This window comes from Nothobranchius furzeri, chromosome 2, assembly GCF_043380555.1.
Source record: "Nothobranchius furzeri strain GRZ-AD chromosome 2, NfurGRZ-RIMD1, whole genome shotgun sequence".
Classification (NCBI taxonomy): domain Eukaryota; kingdom Metazoa; phylum Chordata; class Actinopteri; order Cyprinodontiformes; family Nothobranchiidae; genus Nothobranchius; species Nothobranchius furzeri.
Window position 1 is genome coordinate 27,475,553 of NC_091742.1, and position 15,436 is coordinate 27,490,988.

General features: G+C 37.3%; 29 non-coding genes across 29 annotated transcripts; 8 read left to right on the forward strand and 21 right to left on the reverse strand.

The window, feature by feature from the left end:
* The first annotated feature begins 174 nt into the window (after positions 1 to 174).
* trnaf-gaa (transfer RNA phenylalanine (anticodon GAA)) lies at positions 175 to 247 on the forward strand. The gene has a single exon. It is a non-coding gene; the product is annotated as a tRNA-Phe (tRNA).
* Positions 248 to 413: 166 nt separating this feature from the next.
* On the reverse strand, positions 414 to 485 carry trnaq-uug (transfer RNA glutamine (anticodon UUG)). Its single transcript has one exon. It is a non-coding gene; the product is annotated as a tRNA-Gln (tRNA).
* Positions 486 to 960: 475 nt separating this feature from the next.
* trnaq-cug (transfer RNA glutamine (anticodon CUG)) lies at positions 961 to 1,032 on the reverse strand. Its single transcript has one exon. It is a non-coding gene; the product is annotated as a tRNA-Gln (tRNA).
* A 439-nt stretch (positions 1,033 to 1,471) lies between these two features.
* Positions 1,472 to 1,545, forward strand: trnaf-gaa (transfer RNA phenylalanine (anticodon GAA)). Its single transcript has one exon. It is a non-coding gene; the product is annotated as a tRNA-Phe (tRNA).
* Positions 1,546 to 1,703: 158 nt separating this feature from the next.
* trnaq-uug (transfer RNA glutamine (anticodon UUG)) lies at positions 1,704 to 1,775 on the reverse strand. Its single transcript has one exon. It is a non-coding gene; the product is annotated as a tRNA-Gln (tRNA).
* Positions 1,776 to 2,249: 474 nt separating this feature from the next.
* trnaq-cug (transfer RNA glutamine (anticodon CUG)) lies at positions 2,250 to 2,321 on the reverse strand. The gene has a single exon. It is a non-coding gene; the product is annotated as a tRNA-Gln (tRNA).
* Positions 2,322 to 2,975: 654 nt separating this feature from the next.
* Positions 2,976 to 3,047, reverse strand: trnaq-uug (transfer RNA glutamine (anticodon UUG)). The gene has a single exon. It is a non-coding gene; the product is annotated as a tRNA-Gln (tRNA).
* Positions 3,048 to 3,521: 474 nt separating this feature from the next.
* trnaq-cug (transfer RNA glutamine (anticodon CUG)) lies at positions 3,522 to 3,593 on the reverse strand. The gene has a single exon. It is a non-coding gene; the product is annotated as a tRNA-Gln (tRNA).
* Positions 3,594 to 4,008: 415 nt separating this feature from the next.
* On the forward strand, positions 4,009 to 4,081 carry trnaf-gaa (transfer RNA phenylalanine (anticodon GAA)). Its single transcript has one exon. It is a non-coding gene; the product is annotated as a tRNA-Phe (tRNA).
* Positions 4,082 to 4,247: 166 nt separating this feature from the next.
* On the reverse strand, positions 4,248 to 4,319 carry trnaq-uug (transfer RNA glutamine (anticodon UUG)). The gene has a single exon. It is a non-coding gene; the product is annotated as a tRNA-Gln (tRNA).
* A 474-nt stretch (positions 4,320 to 4,793) lies between these two features.
* Positions 4,794 to 4,865, reverse strand: trnaq-cug (transfer RNA glutamine (anticodon CUG)). Its single transcript has one exon. It is a non-coding gene; the product is annotated as a tRNA-Gln (tRNA).
* Positions 4,866 to 5,280: 415 nt separating this feature from the next.
* trnaf-gaa (transfer RNA phenylalanine (anticodon GAA)) lies at positions 5,281 to 5,353 on the forward strand. The gene has a single exon. It is a non-coding gene; the product is annotated as a tRNA-Phe (tRNA).
* Positions 5,354 to 6,065: 712 nt separating this feature from the next.
* trnaq-cug (transfer RNA glutamine (anticodon CUG)) lies at positions 6,066 to 6,137 on the reverse strand. The gene has a single exon. It is a non-coding gene; the product is annotated as a tRNA-Gln (tRNA).
* A 439-nt stretch (positions 6,138 to 6,576) lies between these two features.
* On the forward strand, positions 6,577 to 6,649 carry trnaf-gaa (transfer RNA phenylalanine (anticodon GAA)). Its single transcript has one exon. It is a non-coding gene; the product is annotated as a tRNA-Phe (tRNA).
* A 166-nt stretch (positions 6,650 to 6,815) lies between these two features.
* On the reverse strand, positions 6,816 to 6,887 carry trnaq-uug (transfer RNA glutamine (anticodon UUG)). The gene has a single exon. It is a non-coding gene; the product is annotated as a tRNA-Gln (tRNA).
* A 475-nt stretch (positions 6,888 to 7,362) lies between these two features.
* trnaq-cug (transfer RNA glutamine (anticodon CUG)) lies at positions 7,363 to 7,434 on the reverse strand. Its single transcript has one exon. It is a non-coding gene; the product is annotated as a tRNA-Gln (tRNA).
* A 439-nt stretch (positions 7,435 to 7,873) lies between these two features.
* trnaf-gaa (transfer RNA phenylalanine (anticodon GAA)) lies at positions 7,874 to 7,946 on the forward strand. The gene has a single exon. It is a non-coding gene; the product is annotated as a tRNA-Phe (tRNA).
* A 158-nt stretch (positions 7,947 to 8,104) lies between these two features.
* On the reverse strand, positions 8,105 to 8,176 carry trnaq-uug (transfer RNA glutamine (anticodon UUG)). The gene has a single exon. It is a non-coding gene; the product is annotated as a tRNA-Gln (tRNA).
* A 474-nt stretch (positions 8,177 to 8,650) lies between these two features.
* Positions 8,651 to 8,722, reverse strand: trnaq-cug (transfer RNA glutamine (anticodon CUG)). The gene has a single exon. It is a non-coding gene; the product is annotated as a tRNA-Gln (tRNA).
* Positions 8,723 to 9,376: 654 nt separating this feature from the next.
* Positions 9,377 to 9,448, reverse strand: trnaq-uug (transfer RNA glutamine (anticodon UUG)). Its single transcript has one exon. It is a non-coding gene; the product is annotated as a tRNA-Gln (tRNA).
* Positions 9,449 to 9,921: 473 nt separating this feature from the next.
* trnaq-cug (transfer RNA glutamine (anticodon CUG)) lies at positions 9,922 to 9,993 on the reverse strand. The gene has a single exon. It is a non-coding gene; the product is annotated as a tRNA-Gln (tRNA).
* A 438-nt stretch (positions 9,994 to 10,431) lies between these two features.
* trnaf-gaa (transfer RNA phenylalanine (anticodon GAA)) lies at positions 10,432 to 10,504 on the forward strand. Its single transcript has one exon. It is a non-coding gene; the product is annotated as a tRNA-Phe (tRNA).
* A 158-nt stretch (positions 10,505 to 10,662) lies between these two features.
* Positions 10,663 to 10,734, reverse strand: trnaq-uug (transfer RNA glutamine (anticodon UUG)). The gene has a single exon. It is a non-coding gene; the product is annotated as a tRNA-Gln (tRNA).
* A 474-nt stretch (positions 10,735 to 11,208) lies between these two features.
* On the reverse strand, positions 11,209 to 11,280 carry trnaq-cug (transfer RNA glutamine (anticodon CUG)). The gene has a single exon. It is a non-coding gene; the product is annotated as a tRNA-Gln (tRNA).
* Positions 11,281 to 12,479: 1,199 nt separating this feature from the next.
* trnaq-cug (transfer RNA glutamine (anticodon CUG)) lies at positions 12,480 to 12,551 on the reverse strand. Its single transcript has one exon. It is a non-coding gene; the product is annotated as a tRNA-Gln (tRNA).
* A 438-nt stretch (positions 12,552 to 12,989) lies between these two features.
* Positions 12,990 to 13,062, forward strand: trnaf-gaa (transfer RNA phenylalanine (anticodon GAA)). The gene has a single exon. It is a non-coding gene; the product is annotated as a tRNA-Phe (tRNA).
* Positions 13,063 to 13,220: 158 nt separating this feature from the next.
* Positions 13,221 to 13,292, reverse strand: trnaq-uug (transfer RNA glutamine (anticodon UUG)). Its single transcript has one exon. It is a non-coding gene; the product is annotated as a tRNA-Gln (tRNA).
* Positions 13,293 to 13,766: 474 nt separating this feature from the next.
* trnaq-cug (transfer RNA glutamine (anticodon CUG)) lies at positions 13,767 to 13,838 on the reverse strand. Its single transcript has one exon. It is a non-coding gene; the product is annotated as a tRNA-Gln (tRNA).
* Positions 13,839 to 15,037: 1,199 nt separating this feature from the next.
* trnaq-cug (transfer RNA glutamine (anticodon CUG)) lies at positions 15,038 to 15,109 on the reverse strand. The gene has a single exon. It is a non-coding gene; the product is annotated as a tRNA-Gln (tRNA).
* Positions 15,110 to 15,436: the final 327 nt, after the last annotated feature.

Here is a 15,436-nt window from a genome sequence, read left to right on the forward strand (position 1 = left end):
GTACAGTTCCTTCATATGTAGATGAGCTTTTTGATCATTTCCCACCATCACAGACTCGGAGGCAATCAATTGAAAAACTCAACTGACAAACGTTTGTTACCAGTGCCAAGTGTGGAAAGCTGTTGGATCCAGTATAGTCACTTGGCATTTTTGGGTGAATGAATAGTTTTGTCAGCTGGAATAGCTCAGTTGGGAGAGCGTTAGACTGAAGATCTAAAGGTCCCTGGTTCAATCCTGGGTTTCAGCAAAGTCTATGAGTGGGAGAAACACTTTGAATTGGTTTGCATATTGAAAAAAGACAATTTCTCATTTCATCATTTCAAATCAAGTAATAAATTTCATGATTCCTTCAATGAAAATTTCAAAGAGTAATCATGTACACCATTGATTGTCCTAGATATCAAAACAGGCAAAGGTTTCACTGAGATTTGAACTCAGATCGCTGGATTCAAAGTCCAGAGTGCTGACCATTACACCATGAAACCCTAGAACTTTGAAAGTATAGTGGAAAGAATACTAAATATGACTGGACTGCAATGTGCTTGTTCATAGATCCATAAATTGAGGACTTGGAACCATTCCCGCAGCAATCCCACAATGGTCAAACTATCAATCAGTGAAATACTAGCAACCATTTGCAAAGGGCAAAATTCTTGTGTAGAGCACCATCACTTGCATTAAACAAAGTGGATATTTGCAAGATTGGAAGTTTGATTTGTGGATGTCAGCATCCGTTCTCATTCGATACAGTATTACGAAGAGCATAATAAGACCCTTGGTTCCATCTCCAAAATCAATTAATGCATTGCAAGAGGCAATCAATAATGTCCTAAGACATTTTTCAGAAACAAATGAAAAAACTTTCAAAGATTTGCAGAAAATATGAAATACTTAATGATTATAAATTTCCTCACCAATTGTCTTCTTGTGACAGAACACTTGAGAAGCATTTAACCAATTTGGTTCCACTGAGACTTGAACTCAGATCGCTGGATTCAGAGTCCAGAGTGCTAACCATTACACCATGGAACCGAAGACCCGCTGTACTTTAACCTTTTTGACACGATTCTCACAATGATTTTATTTGTGAGAAAACCAAAGATTTGTGGCAACACAGTATATAATTGTTAGAGCATAGCTTGTATTGAATGACATGCAACAGAATCGGTTTTTCCATGACTGTAGGAGGCATGAGAATGCAGCACACATTGGTAGATATTGAAATAAAAGTCAAGATTTTACTGAGTCTGAGCAGATAACGTATAAGATCCAACTGCGCCTTTTGATCAATGTCCAGGTACAGTTCCTTCATATGTAGATGAGCTTTTTGATCATTTCCCACCATCACAGACTTGGAGGCAATCAATTGAAAAACTCAACTGACAAACGTTTGTTACCTGTGCCAAGTGTGGAATGCTGTTGGATCCAGTAAAGTCACTTGGCATTTTTGGGTGAATGATTAGTTTTGTCAGCTGGGATAGCTCAGTTGGGAGAGCGTTAGACTGAAGATCTAAAGGTCCCTGGTTCAATCCCGGGGTTTCAGCAAAGTCAATGGGTGGGAGAAACACTTTGGATTGGTTACAGTTTTGAAAAAAGACAATTTCTCATTTCAAATCAAGTAATACATTTCATGATTCCTTCAATGAAAATTTCAAAGAGAAATCTTGGACATCATTGATTGTCCTAGATATCAAAACAGGCAAAGGTTTCACTGAGATTTGAACTCAGATCGCTGGATTCAAAGTCCAGAGTACTGACCATTACACCATGAAACCCTAGAACTTTGAAAGTATAGTGGAAAGAATACTAAATATGACTGGACTGCAATGTGCTTGTTCATAGATCCATAAATTGAGGACTTGGAACCATTCCCGCAGCAATCCCACAATGGTCAAAATATCAATCAGTGAAATACTAGCAACCATTTGCAAAGGGCAAAATTCTTGTGTAGAGACCATCACTTGCATTAAACAAAGTGGATATTTGCAAGACCGGAAGTTTGATTTGTGAATGTCAGCATCCGTTCTCATTCGATACAGTATTACGAAGAGCATAATAAGACCCTTGGTTCCATCTCCAAAATCAATTAATGCATTGCAAGAGGCAATCTATAATGTCCTAAGACATTTTTCAGAAACAAATGAAAAAACTTTCAAAGATTTGCAGAAAATATCTAATACTTAATGATTATAAATTTCCTCACCAATTGTCTTCTTGTGACAGAACACTTGAGAAGCATTTAACCAATTTGGTTCCACTGAGACTTGAACTCAGATCGCTGGATTCAGAGTCCAGAGTGCTAACCATTACACCATGGACCCGATGACACGCTGTATTTTAACCTTTTTGTCACGATTCTCACAATGATTTTATTTGTGAGAAACCAAAGATTTGTGGCAACTTGGTATATAATTGTTAGAGCATAGCTTGTATTGAATGACATGCAACAGAATCGGTTTTTCCATGACTGTAGGAGGCATGAGAATGCAACACACATTGGCAGATATTGAAAGAAAAGTTAAGATTTTACTGAGTCTGAGCAGATAACGTATAAGATCCAACTTCGCCTTTTGATCAATGTCCAGGTACAGTTCCTTCATATGTAGATGAGCTTTTTGATCATTTCCCACCATCACAGACTTGGAGGCAATCAATTGAGAAACTCAACTAAGTGTGGAATGCTGTTGGATCCAATATAGTCACTTGGCATTTTTGGGTGAATGAATAGTTTTGTCAGCTGGAATAGCTCAGTTGGGAGAGCGTTAGACTTTAGATCTAAAGGTCCCTGGTTAAATCCCGGGTTTCAGCAAAGTCAATGGGTGGGAGAAACACTTTGGATTGGTTACAGTTTTGAAAAAAGACAATTTCTCATTTCATCATTTCAAATCAAGTAATACATTTCATGATTCCTTCAATGAAAATTTCAAAGAGAAATCTTGGACATCATTGATTGTCCTAGATATCAAAACAGGCAAAGGTTTCACTGAGATTTGAACTCAGATCGCTGGATTCAAAGTCCAGAGTGCTGACCATTACACCATGAAACCCTAGAACTTTGAGAGTATAGTGGAAAGAATACTAAATATGACTGGACTGCAATGTGCTTGTTCATAGATCCATAAATTGAGGACTTGGAACCATTCCCGCAGCAATCCCACAATGGTCAAAATATCAATCAGTGAAATACTAGCAACCATTTGCAAAGGGCAAAATTCTTGTGTAGAGACCATCACTTGCATTAAACAAAGTGGATATTTGCAAGACTGGAAGTTTGATTTGTGAATGTCAGCATCCGTTCTCATTCGATACAGTATTACGAAGAGCATAATAAGACCCTTGGTTCCATCTCCAAAATCAATTAATGCATTGCAAGAGGCAATCTATAATGTCCTAAGACATTTTTCAGAAACAAATGAAAAAACTTTCAAAGATTTGCAGAAAATATGAAATACTTAATGATTATAAATTTCCTCACCAATTGTCTTCTTGTGACAGAACACTTGAGAAGCATTTAACCAATTTGGTTCCACTGAGACTTGAACTCAGATCACTGGATTCAGAGTCCATAGTGCTAACCATTACACCATGGAACCGATGACACGCTGTATTTTAACCTTTTTGTCACGATTCTCACAATGATTTTATTTGTGAGAAACCAAAGATTTGTGGCAACACGGTATATAATTGTTAGAGCATAGCTTGTATTGAATGACATGCAACAGAATCGGTTTTTCCATGACTGTAGGAGGCATGAGAATACAACACACATTGGTAGATATTGAAAGAAAAGTTAAGATTTTACTGAGTCTGAGCAGATAACGTATAAGATCCAACTTCGCCTTTTGATCAATGTCCAGGTACAGTTCCTTCATATGTAGATGAGCTTTTTGATCATTTCCCACCATCACAGACTTGGAGGCAATCAATTGAAAAACTCAACTAAGTGTGGAATGCTGTTGGATCCAATATAGTCACTTGGCATTTTTGGGTGAATGAACAGTTTTGTCAGCTGGAATAGCTCAGTTGGGAGAGCGTTAGACTGAAGATCTAAAGGTCCCTGGTTCAATCCCGGGTTTCAGCAAAGTCTATGGGTGGGCAAAACACTTTGGATTGGTTACAGTTTTGAAAAAAGACAATTTCTCATTTCATCATTTCAAATCAAGTAATACATTTCATGATTCCTTCAATGAAAATTTCAAAGAGAAATCTTGGACACCATTGATTGTCCTAGATATCAAAACAGGCAAAGGTTTCACTGAGATTTGAACTCAGATCGCTGGATTCAAAGTCCAGAGTGCTGACCATTACACCATGAAACCCTAGAACTTTGAGAGTATAGTGGAAATAATACTAAATATGACTGGACTGCAATGTGCTTGTTCATAGATCCATAAATTGAGGACTTGGAACCATTCCCGCAGCAATCCCACAATGGTCAAAATATCAATCAGTGAAATACTAGCAACCATTTGCAAAGGGCAAACTTCTTGTGTAGAGACCATCACTTGCATTAAACAAAGTGGATATTTGCAAGACTGGAATTTTGATTTGTGAATGTCAGCATCCGTTCTCATTCGATACAGTATTACGAAGAGCATAATAAGACCCTTGGTTCCATCTCCAAAATCAATTAATGCATTGCAAGAGGCAATCTATAATGTCCTAAGACATTTTTCAGAAACAAATGAAAAAACTTTCAAAGATTTGCAGAAAATATGAAATACTTAATGATTATAAATTTCCTCACCAATTGTCTTCTTGTGACAGAACACTTGAGAACCATTTAACCAATTTGGTTCCACTGAGACTTGAACTCAGATCGCAGGATTCAGAGTCCAGAGTGCTAACCATTACACCATGGAACCGATGGCACACTGTATTTTAACCTTTTTGTCACGATTCTCACAATGATTTTATTTGTGAGAAACCAAAGATTTGTGGCAACATGGTATATAATTGTTAGAGCATAGCTTGTATTGAATGACATGCAACAGAATCGGTTTTTCCATGACTGTAGGAGGCATGAGAATGCAACACACATTGGCAGATATTGAAAGAAAAGTTAAGATTTTACTGAGTCTGAGCAGATAACGTATAAGATCCAACTTCGCCTTTTGATCAATGTCCAGGTACAGTTCCTTCATATGTAGATGAGCTTTTTGATCATTTCCCACCATCACAGACTTGGAGGCAATCAATTGAAAAACTCAACTAAGTGTGGAATGCTGTTGAATCCAATATAGTCACTTGGCATTTTTGGGTGAATGAATAGTTTTGTCAGCTGGAATAGCTCAGTTGGGAGAGCGTTAGACTGAAGATCTAAAGGTCCCTGGTTCAATCCCGGGTTTCAGCAAAGTCAATGGGTGGGAGAAACATTTTGGATTGTTTACAGCTTTGAAAAAAGACAATTTCTCATTTCATCATTTCAAATCAAGTAATACATTTCATGATTCCTTCAATGAAAATTTCAAAGAGAAATCTTGGACACCATTGATTGTCCTAGATATCAAAACAGGCAAATGTTTCACTGAGATTTGAACTCAGATCGCTGGATTCAAAGTCCAGAGTGGTGACCATTACACCATGAAACCCTAGAACTTTGAGAGTATAGTGGAAAGAATACTAAATATGACTGGACTGCAATGTGCTTGTTCATAGATCCATAAATTGAGGACTTGGAACCATTCCTGCAGCAATCCCACAATGGTCAAAATATCAATCAGTGAAATACTAGCAACCATTTGCAAAGGGCAAAATTCTTGTGTAGAGACCATCACTTGCATTAAACAAAGTGGATATTTGCAAGATTGGAAGTTTGATTTGTGAATGTCAGCATCCGTTCTCATTCGATACAGTATTACGAAGAGCATAATAAGACCCTTGGTTCCATCTCCAAAATCAATTAATGCATTGCAAGAGGCAATCAATAATGTCCTAAGACATTTTTCAGAAACAAATAAAAAAACTTTCAAAGATTTGCTGAGAATATGAAATACTTAATGATTATAAATTTCCTCACCAATTGTCGTCTTGTGACAGAACACTTGAGAAGCATTTAACCAATTTGGTTCCACTGAGACTTGAACTCAGATCACTGGATTCAGAGTCCAGAGTGATAACCATTACACCATGGAACCGAAGACCCGCTGTATTTTAACCTTTTTGTCACGATTCTCACGATGATTTTATTTGTGAGAAAACCAAAGATTTGTGGCAACACGGTATATAATTGTTAGAGCATAGCTTGTATTGAATGACATGCAACAGAATCGGTTTTTCCATGACTGTAGGAGGCATGAGAATGCAACACACATTGGCAGATATTGAAAGAAAAGTTAAGATTTTACTGAGTCTGAGCAGATAACGTATAAGATCCAACTGCGCCTTTTGATCAATGTCCAGGTACAGTTCCTTCATATGTAGATGAGATTTTTGATCATTTCCCACCATCACAGACTTGGAGGCAATCAATTGAAAAACTCAACTGACAAATGTTTGTTACCAGTGCCAAGTGTGGAATGCTGTTGGATCCAATATAGTCATTTGGCATTTTTGGGTGAATGAAAAGTTTTGTCAGCTGGAATAGCTCAGTTGGGAGAGCGTTAGACTGAAGATCTAAAGGTCCCTGGTTAAATCCCGGGTTTCAGCAAAGTCTATGAGTGGGAGAAACACTTTGAATTGGTTAGCATATTGAAAAAAGACAATTTCTCATTTCATCATTTCAAATCAAGTAATAAATTTCATGATTCCTTCAATGAAAATTTCAAAGAGTAATCATGTACACCATTGATTGTCCTAGATATCAAAACAGGCAAAGGTTTCACTGAGATTTGAACTCAGATCGCTGGATTCAAAGTCCAGAGTGCTGACCATTACACCATGAAACCCTAGAACTTTGAAAGTATAGTGGAAAGAATACTAAATATGACTGGACTGCAATGTGCTTGTTCATAGATCCATAAATTGAGGACTTGGAACCATTCCCGCAGCAATCCCACAATGGTCAAACTATCAATCAGTGAAATACTAGCAACCATTTGCAAAGGGCAAAATTCTTGTGTAGAGCACCATCACTTGCATTAAACAAAGTGGATATTTGCAAGATTGGAAGTTTGATTTGTGGATGTCAGCATCCGTTCTCATTCGATACAGTATTACGAAGAGCATAATAAGACCCTTGGTTCCATCTCCAAAATCAATTAATGCATTGCAAGAGGCAATAAATAATGTCCTAAGACATTTTTCAGAAACAAATGAAAAAACTTTCAAAGATTTGCAGAAAATATGAAATACTTAATGATTATAAATTTCCTCACCAATTGTCTTCTTGTGACAGAACACTTGAGAAGCATTTAACCAATTTGGTTCCACTGAGACTTGAACTCAGATCGCTGGATTCAGAGTCCAGAGTGCTAACCATTACACCATGGAACCGAAGACCCGCTGTACTTTAACCTTTTTGACACGATTCTCACAATGATTTTATTTGTGAGAAAACCAAAGATTTGTGGCAACACAGTATATAATTGTTAGAGCATAGCTTGTATTGAATGACATGCAACAGAATCGGTTTTTCCATGACTGTAGGAGGCATGAGAATGCAGCACACATTGGTAGATATTGAAATAAAAGTCAAGATTTTACTGAGTCTGAGCAGATAACGTATAAGATCCAACTGCGCCTTTTGATCAATGTCCAGGTACAGTTCCTTCATATGTAGATGAGCTTTTTGATCATTTCCCACCATCACAGATTTGGGGGCAATCAATTGAAAAACTCAACTGACAAACGTTTGTTACCAGTGCCAAGTGTGGAATGCTGTTGGATCCAATATAGTCACTTGGTATTTTTGGGTGAATGATTAGTTTTGTCAGCTGGTATAGCTCAGTTGGGAGAGCGTTAGACTGAAGATCTAAAGGTCCCTGGTTCAATCCCGGGTTTCAGCAAAGTCAATGGGTGGGAGAAACACTTTGGATTGGTTACAGTTTTGAAAAAAGACAATTTCTCATTTCAAATCAAGTAATACATTTCATGATTCCTTCAATGAAAATTTCAAAGAGAAATCTTGGACATCATTGATTGTCCTAGATATCAAAACAGGCAAAGGTTTCACTGAGATTTGAACTCAGATCGCTGGATTCAAAGTCCAGAGTACTGACCATTACACCATGAAACCCTATAACTTTGAGAGTATAGTGGAAAGAATACTAAATATGACTGGACTGCAATGTGCTTGTTCATAGATCCATAAATTGAGGACTTGGAACCATTCCCGCAGCAATCCCACAATGGTCAAAATATCAATCAGTGAAATACTAGCAACCATTTGCAAAGGGCAAAATTCTTGTGTAGAGACCATCACTTGCATTAAACAAAGTGGATATTTGTTAGACTGGAAGTTTGATTTGTGAATGTCAGCATCCGTTCTCATTCGATACAGTATTACGAAGAGCATAATAAGACCCTTGGTTCCATCTCCAAAATCAATTAATGCATTGCAAGAGGCAATCTATAATGTCCTAAGACATTTTTCAGAAACAAATGAAAAAACTTTCAAAGATTTGCAGAAAATATGAAATACTTAATGATTATAAATTTCCTCACCAATTGTCTTCTTGTGACAGAACACTTGAGAAGCATTTAACCAATTTGGTTCCACTGAGACTTGAACTCAGATCGCTGGATTCAGAGTCCAGAGTGCTAACTATTACACCATGGAACCGATGACACGCTGTATTTTAACCTTTTTGTCACGATTCTCACAATGATTTTATTTGTGAGAAACCAAATATTTGTGGCAACATGGTATATAATTGTTAGAGCATAGCTTGTATTGAATGACATGCAACAGAATCGGTTTTTCCATGACTGTAGGAGGCATGAGAATGCAACACACATTGGCAGATATTGAAAGAAAAGTTAAGATTTTAATGAGTCTGAGCAGATAACGTATAAGATCCAACTTCGCCTTTTGATCAATGTCCAGGTACAGTTCCTTCATATGTAGATGAGCTTTTTGATCATTTCCCACCATCACAGACTTGGAGGCAATCAATTGAGAAACTCAACTAAGTATGGAATGCTGTTGGATCCAATATAGTCACTTGGCATTTTTGGGTAAATGAATAGTTTTGTCAGCTGGAATAGCTCAGTTGGGAGAGCGTTAGACTTTAGATCTAAAGGTCCCTGGTTAAATCCCGGGTTTCAGCAAAGTCAATGGGTGGGAGAAACACTTTGGATTGGTTACAGCTTTTAAAAAAGACAATTTCTCATTTCATCATTTCAAATTAAGTAATACATTTCATGATTCCTTCAATGAAAATTTCAAAGAGAAATCTTGAACACCATTGATTGTCCTAGATATCAAAACAGGCAAAGGTTTCACTGAGATTTGAACTCAGATCGCTGGATTCAAAGTCCAGAGTGCTGACCTTTACACCATGAAACCCTAGAACTTTGAGAGTATAGTGGAAAGAATACTAAATATGACTGGACTGCAATGTGCTTCTTCATAGATCCATAAATTGAGGACTTGGAACCATTCCCGCAGCAATCCCACAATGGTCAAAATATCAATCAGTGAAATACTAGCAACCATTTGCAAAGGGTAAATTCTTGTGTAGAGACCATCACTTGCATTAAACAAAGTGGATATTTGCAAGACTGGAAGTTTGATTTGTGAATGTCAGCATCCGTTCTCATTCGATACAGTATTACGAAGAGCATAATAAGACCCTTGGTTCCATCTCCAAAATCAATTAATGCATTGCAAGAGGCAATCTATATTGTCCTAAGACATTTTTCAGAAACAAATAAAAAAACTTTCAAAGATTTGCAGAAAATATTCAATTCTTAATGATTATAAAATTCCTCACCAATTGTCTTCTTGTGACAGAACACTTGAGTAGCATTTAACCAATTTGGTTCCACTAAGACTTGAACTCAAATCGCTGGATTCAGAGTCCAGAGTGCTAACCATTACACCATGGAACCGATGACCCGCTGTATTTAAACCTTTTTGTCGCGATTCTCACAATGATTTTATTTGTGAGAAACCAAAGATTTGTGGCAACACGGTATATAATTGTTAGAGCATAGCTTGTATTGAATGACATGCAACAGAATCGGTTTTTCCATGACTCTAGGAGGCATGACAATGCAGCACACATTGGTAGATATTGAAATAAAAGTCAAGATTTTACTGAGTCTGAGCAGATAACGTATAAGATCCAACTGCGCCTTTTGATCAATGTCCAGGTACAGTTCCTTCATATGTAGATGAGCTTTTTGATCATTTCCCACCATCACAGATTTGGGGGCAATCAATTGAAAAACTCAGCTGACAAACGTTTGTTACCAGTGCCAAGTGTGGAATGCTGTTGGATCCAATATAGTCACTTGGCATTTTTGGGTGAATGATTAGTTTTGTCAGCTGGAATAGCTCAGTTGGGAGAGCGTTAGACTGAAGATCTAAAGGTCCCTGGTTCAATCCCGGGTTTCAGCAAAGTCAATGGGTGGGAGAAACACTTTGGATTGGTTACAGTTTTGAAAAAAGACAATTTCTCATTTCAAATCAAGTAATACATTTCATGATTCCTTCAATGAAAATTTCAAAGAGAAATCTTGGACATCATTGATTGTCCTAGATATCAAAACAGGCAAAGGTTTCACTGAGATTTGAACTCAGATCGCTGGATTCAAAGTCCAGAGTACTGACCATTACACCATGAAACCCTATAACTTTGAGAGTATAGTGGAAAGAATACTAAATATGACTGGACTGCAATGTGCTTGTTCATAGATCCATAAATTGAGGACTTGGAACCATTCCCGCAGCAATCCCACAATGGTCAAAATATCAATCAGTGAAATACTAGCAACCATTTGCAAAGGGCAAAATTCTTGTGTAGAGACCATCACTTGCATTAAACAAAGTGGATATTTGTTAGACTGGAAGTTTGATTTGTGAATGTCAGCATCCGTTCTCATTCGATACAGTATTACGAAGAGCATAATAAGACCCTTGGTTCCATCTCCAAAATCAATTAATGCATTGCAAGAGGCAATCTATAATGTCCTAAGACATTTTTCAGAAACAAATGAAAAAACTTTCAAAGATTTGCAGAAAATATGAAATACTTAATGATTATAAATTTCCTCACCAATTGTCTTCTTGTGACAGAACACTTGAGAAGCATTTAACCAATTTGGTTCCACTGAGACTTGAACTCAGATCGCTGGATTCAGAGTCCAGAGTGCTAACCATTACACCATGGAACCGATGACACGCTGTATTTTAACCTTTTTGTCACGATTCTCACAATGATTTTATTTGTGAGAAACCAAAGATTTGTGGCAACATGGTATATAATTGTTAGAGCATAGCTTGTATTGAATGACATGCAACAGAATCGGTTTTTCCATGACTGTAGGAGGCATGAGAATGCAACACACATTGGCAGATATTGAAAGAAAAGTTAAGATTTTACTGAGTCTGAGCAGATAACGTATAAGATCCAACTTCGCCTTTTGATCAATGTCCAGGTACAGTTCCTTCATATGTAGATGAGCTTTTTGATCATTTCCCACCATCACAGACTTGGAGGCAATCAATTGAGAAACTCAACTAAGTATGGAATGCTGTTGGATCCAATATAGTCACTTGGCATTTTTGGGTGAATGAATAGTTTTGTCAGCTGGTATAGCTCAGTTGGGAGAGCGTTGGACTTTAGATCTAAAGGTCCCTGGTTAAATCCCGGGTTTCAGCAAAGTCAATGGGTGGGAGAAACACTTTGGATTGGTTACAGCTTTTAAAAAAGACAATTTCTCATTTCATCATTTCAAATTAAGTAATACATTTCATGATTCCTTCAATGAAAATTTCAAAGAGAAATCTTGAACACCATTGATTGTCCTAGATATCAAAACAGGCAAAGGTTTCACTGAGATTAAAACTCAGATCGCTGGATTCAAAGTCCAGAGTGCTGACCTTTACACCATGAAACCCTAGAACTTTGAGAGTATAGTGGAAAGAATACTAAATATGACTGGACTGCAATGTGCTTGTTCATAGATCCATAAATTGAGGACTTGGAACCATTCCCGCAGCAATCCCACAATGGTCAAAATATCAATCAGTGAAATACTAGCAACCATTTGCAAAGGGTAAATTCTTGTGTAGAGACCATCACTTGCATTAAACATAGTGGATATTTGCAAGACTGGAAGTTTGATTTGTGAATGTCAGCATCCGTTCTCATTCGATACAGTATTACGAAGAGCATAATAAGACCCTTGGTTCCATCTCCAAAATCAATTAATGCATTGCAAGAGGCAATCTATATTGTCCTAAGACATTTTTCAGAAACAAATAAAAAAACTTTCAAAGATTTGCAGAAAATATTCAATTCTTAATGATTATAAAATTCCTCACCAATTGTCTTCTTGTGACAGAACACTTGAGTAGCATTTAACCAATTTGGTTCCACTAAGACTTGAACTCAAATCGCTGGATTCAGAGTCCAGAGTGCTAACCATTACACCATGGAACCGATGACCCGCTGTATTTAAACCTTTTTGTCGCGATTCTCACAATGATTTTATTTGTGAGAAACCAAAGATTTGTGGCAACACGGTATATAATTGTTAGAGCATAGCTTGTATTGAATGACATGCAACAGAATCGGTTTTTCCATGACTCTAGGAGGCATGACAATGCAGCACACATTGGTAGATATTGAAATAAAAGTCAAGATTTTACTGAGTCTGAGCAGATAACGTATAAGATCCAACTGCGCCTTTTGATCAATGTCCAGGTACAGTTCCTTCATATGTAGATGAGCTTTTTGATCATTTCCCACCATCACAGATTTGGGGGCAATCAATTGAAAAACTCAGCTGACAAACGTTTGTTACCAGTGCCAAGTGTGGAATGCTGTTGGATCCAATATAGTCACTTGGCATTTTTGGGTGAGTGATTAGTTTTGTCAGCTGGAATAGCTCAGTTGGGAGAGCGTTAGACTGAAGATCTAAAGGTCCCTGGTTCAATCCCGGGTTTCAGCAAAGTCAATGGGTGGGAGAAACACTTTGGATTGGTTACAGTTTTGAAAAAAGACAATTTCTCATTTCAAATCAAGTAATACATTTCATGATTCCTTCAATGAAAATTTCAAAGAGAAATCTTGGACATCATTGATTGTCCTAGATATCAAAACAGGCAAAGGTTTCACTGAGATTTGAACTCAGATCGCTGGATTCAAAGTCCAGAGTACTGACCATTACACCATGAAACCCTATAACTTTGAGAGTATAGTGGAAAGAATACTAAATATGACTGGACTGCAATGTGCTTGTTCATAGATCCATAAATTGAGGACTTGGAACCATTCCCGCAGCAATCCCACAATGGTCAAAATATCAATCAGTGAAATACTAGCAACCATTTGCAAAGGGCAAAATTCTTGTGTAGAGACCATCACTTGCATTAAACAAAGTGGATATTTGTTAGACTGGAAGTTTGATTTGTGAATGTCAGCATCCGTTCTCATTCGATACAGTATTACGAAGAGCATAATAAGACCCTTGGTTCCATCTCCAAAATCAATTAATGCATTGCAAGAGGCAATCTATAATGTCCTAAGACATTTTTCAGAAACAAATGAAAAAACTTTCAAAGATTTGCAGAAAATATGAAATACTTAATGATTATAAATTTCCTCACCAATTGTCTTCTTGTGACAGAACACTTGAGAAGCATTTAACCAATTTGGTTCCACTGAGACTTGAACTCAGATCGCTGGATTCAGAGTCCAGAGTGCTAACCATTACACCATGGAACCGATGACACGCTGTATTTTAACCTTTTTGTCACGATTCTCACAATGATTTTATTTGTGAGAAACCAAAGATTTGTGGCAACATGGTATATAATTGTTAGAGCATAGCTTGTATTGAATGACATGCAACAGAATCGGTTTTTCCATGACTGTAGGAGGCATGAGAATGCAACACACATTGGCAGATATTGAAAGAAAAGTTAAGATTTTACTGAGTCTGAGCAGATAACGTATAAGATCCAACTTCGCCTTTTGATCAATGTCCAGGTACAGTTCCTTCATATGTAGATGAGCTTTTTGATCATTTCCCACCATCACAGACTTGGAGGCAATCAATTGAGAAACTCAACTAAGTATGGAATGCTGTTGGATCCAATATAGTCACTTGGCATTTTTGGGTGAATGAATAGTTTTGTCAGCTGGTATAGCTCAGTTGGGAGAGCGTTAGACTTTAGATCTAAAGGTCCCTGGTTAAATCCCGGGTTTCAGCAAAGTCAATGGGTGGGAGAAACACTTTGGATTGGTTACAGCTTTTAAAAAAGACAATTTCTCATTTCATCATTTCAAATTAAGTAATACATTTCATGATTCCTTCAATGAAAATTTCAAAGAGAAATCTTGAACACCATTGATTGTCCTAGATATCAAAACAGGCAAAGGTTTCACTGAGATTAAAACTCAGATCGCTGGATTCAAAGTCCAGAGTGCTGACCTTTACACCATGAAACCCTAGAACTTTGAGAGTATAGTGGAAAGAATACTAAATATGACTGGACTGCAATGTGCTTGTTCATAGATCCATAAATTGAGGACTTGGAACCATTCCCGCAGCAATCCCACAATGGTCAAAATATCAATCAGTGAAATACTAGCAACCATTTGCAAAGGGTAAATTCTTGTGTAGAGACCATCACTTGCATTAAACATAGTGGATATTTGCAAGACTGGAAGTTTGATTTGTGAATGTCAGCATCCGTTCTCATTCGATACAGTATTACGAAGAGCATAATAAGACCCTTGGTTCCATCTCCAAAATCAATTAATGCATTGCAAGAGGCAATCTATATTGTCCTAAGACATTTTTCAGAAACAAATAAAAAAACTTTCAAAGATTTGCAGAGAATATGAAATACTAAATGATTATAAATTTCCTCACCAATTGTCTTCTTGTGACAGAACACTTGAAAAGCATTTAACCAATTTGGTTCCACTGAGACTTGAACTCAGATCACTGGATTCAGAGTCCAGAGTGCTAACCATTACACCATGGAACCGATGACCCGCTGTATTTAAACCTTTTTGTCGCGATTCTCACAATGATTTTATTTGTGAGAAACCAAAGATTTGTGGCAACACGGTATATAATTGTTAGAGCATAGCTTGTATTGAATGACATGCAACAGAATCGGTTTTTCCATGACTGTAGGAGGCATGACAATGCAGCACACATTGGTAGATATTGAAATAAAAGTCAAGATTTTACTGAGTCTGAGCAGATAACGTATAAGATCCAACTGCGCCTTTTGATCAATGTCCAGGTACAGTTCCTTCATATGTAGATGAGCTTTTTGATCATTTCCCACCATCACAGACTTGGAGGC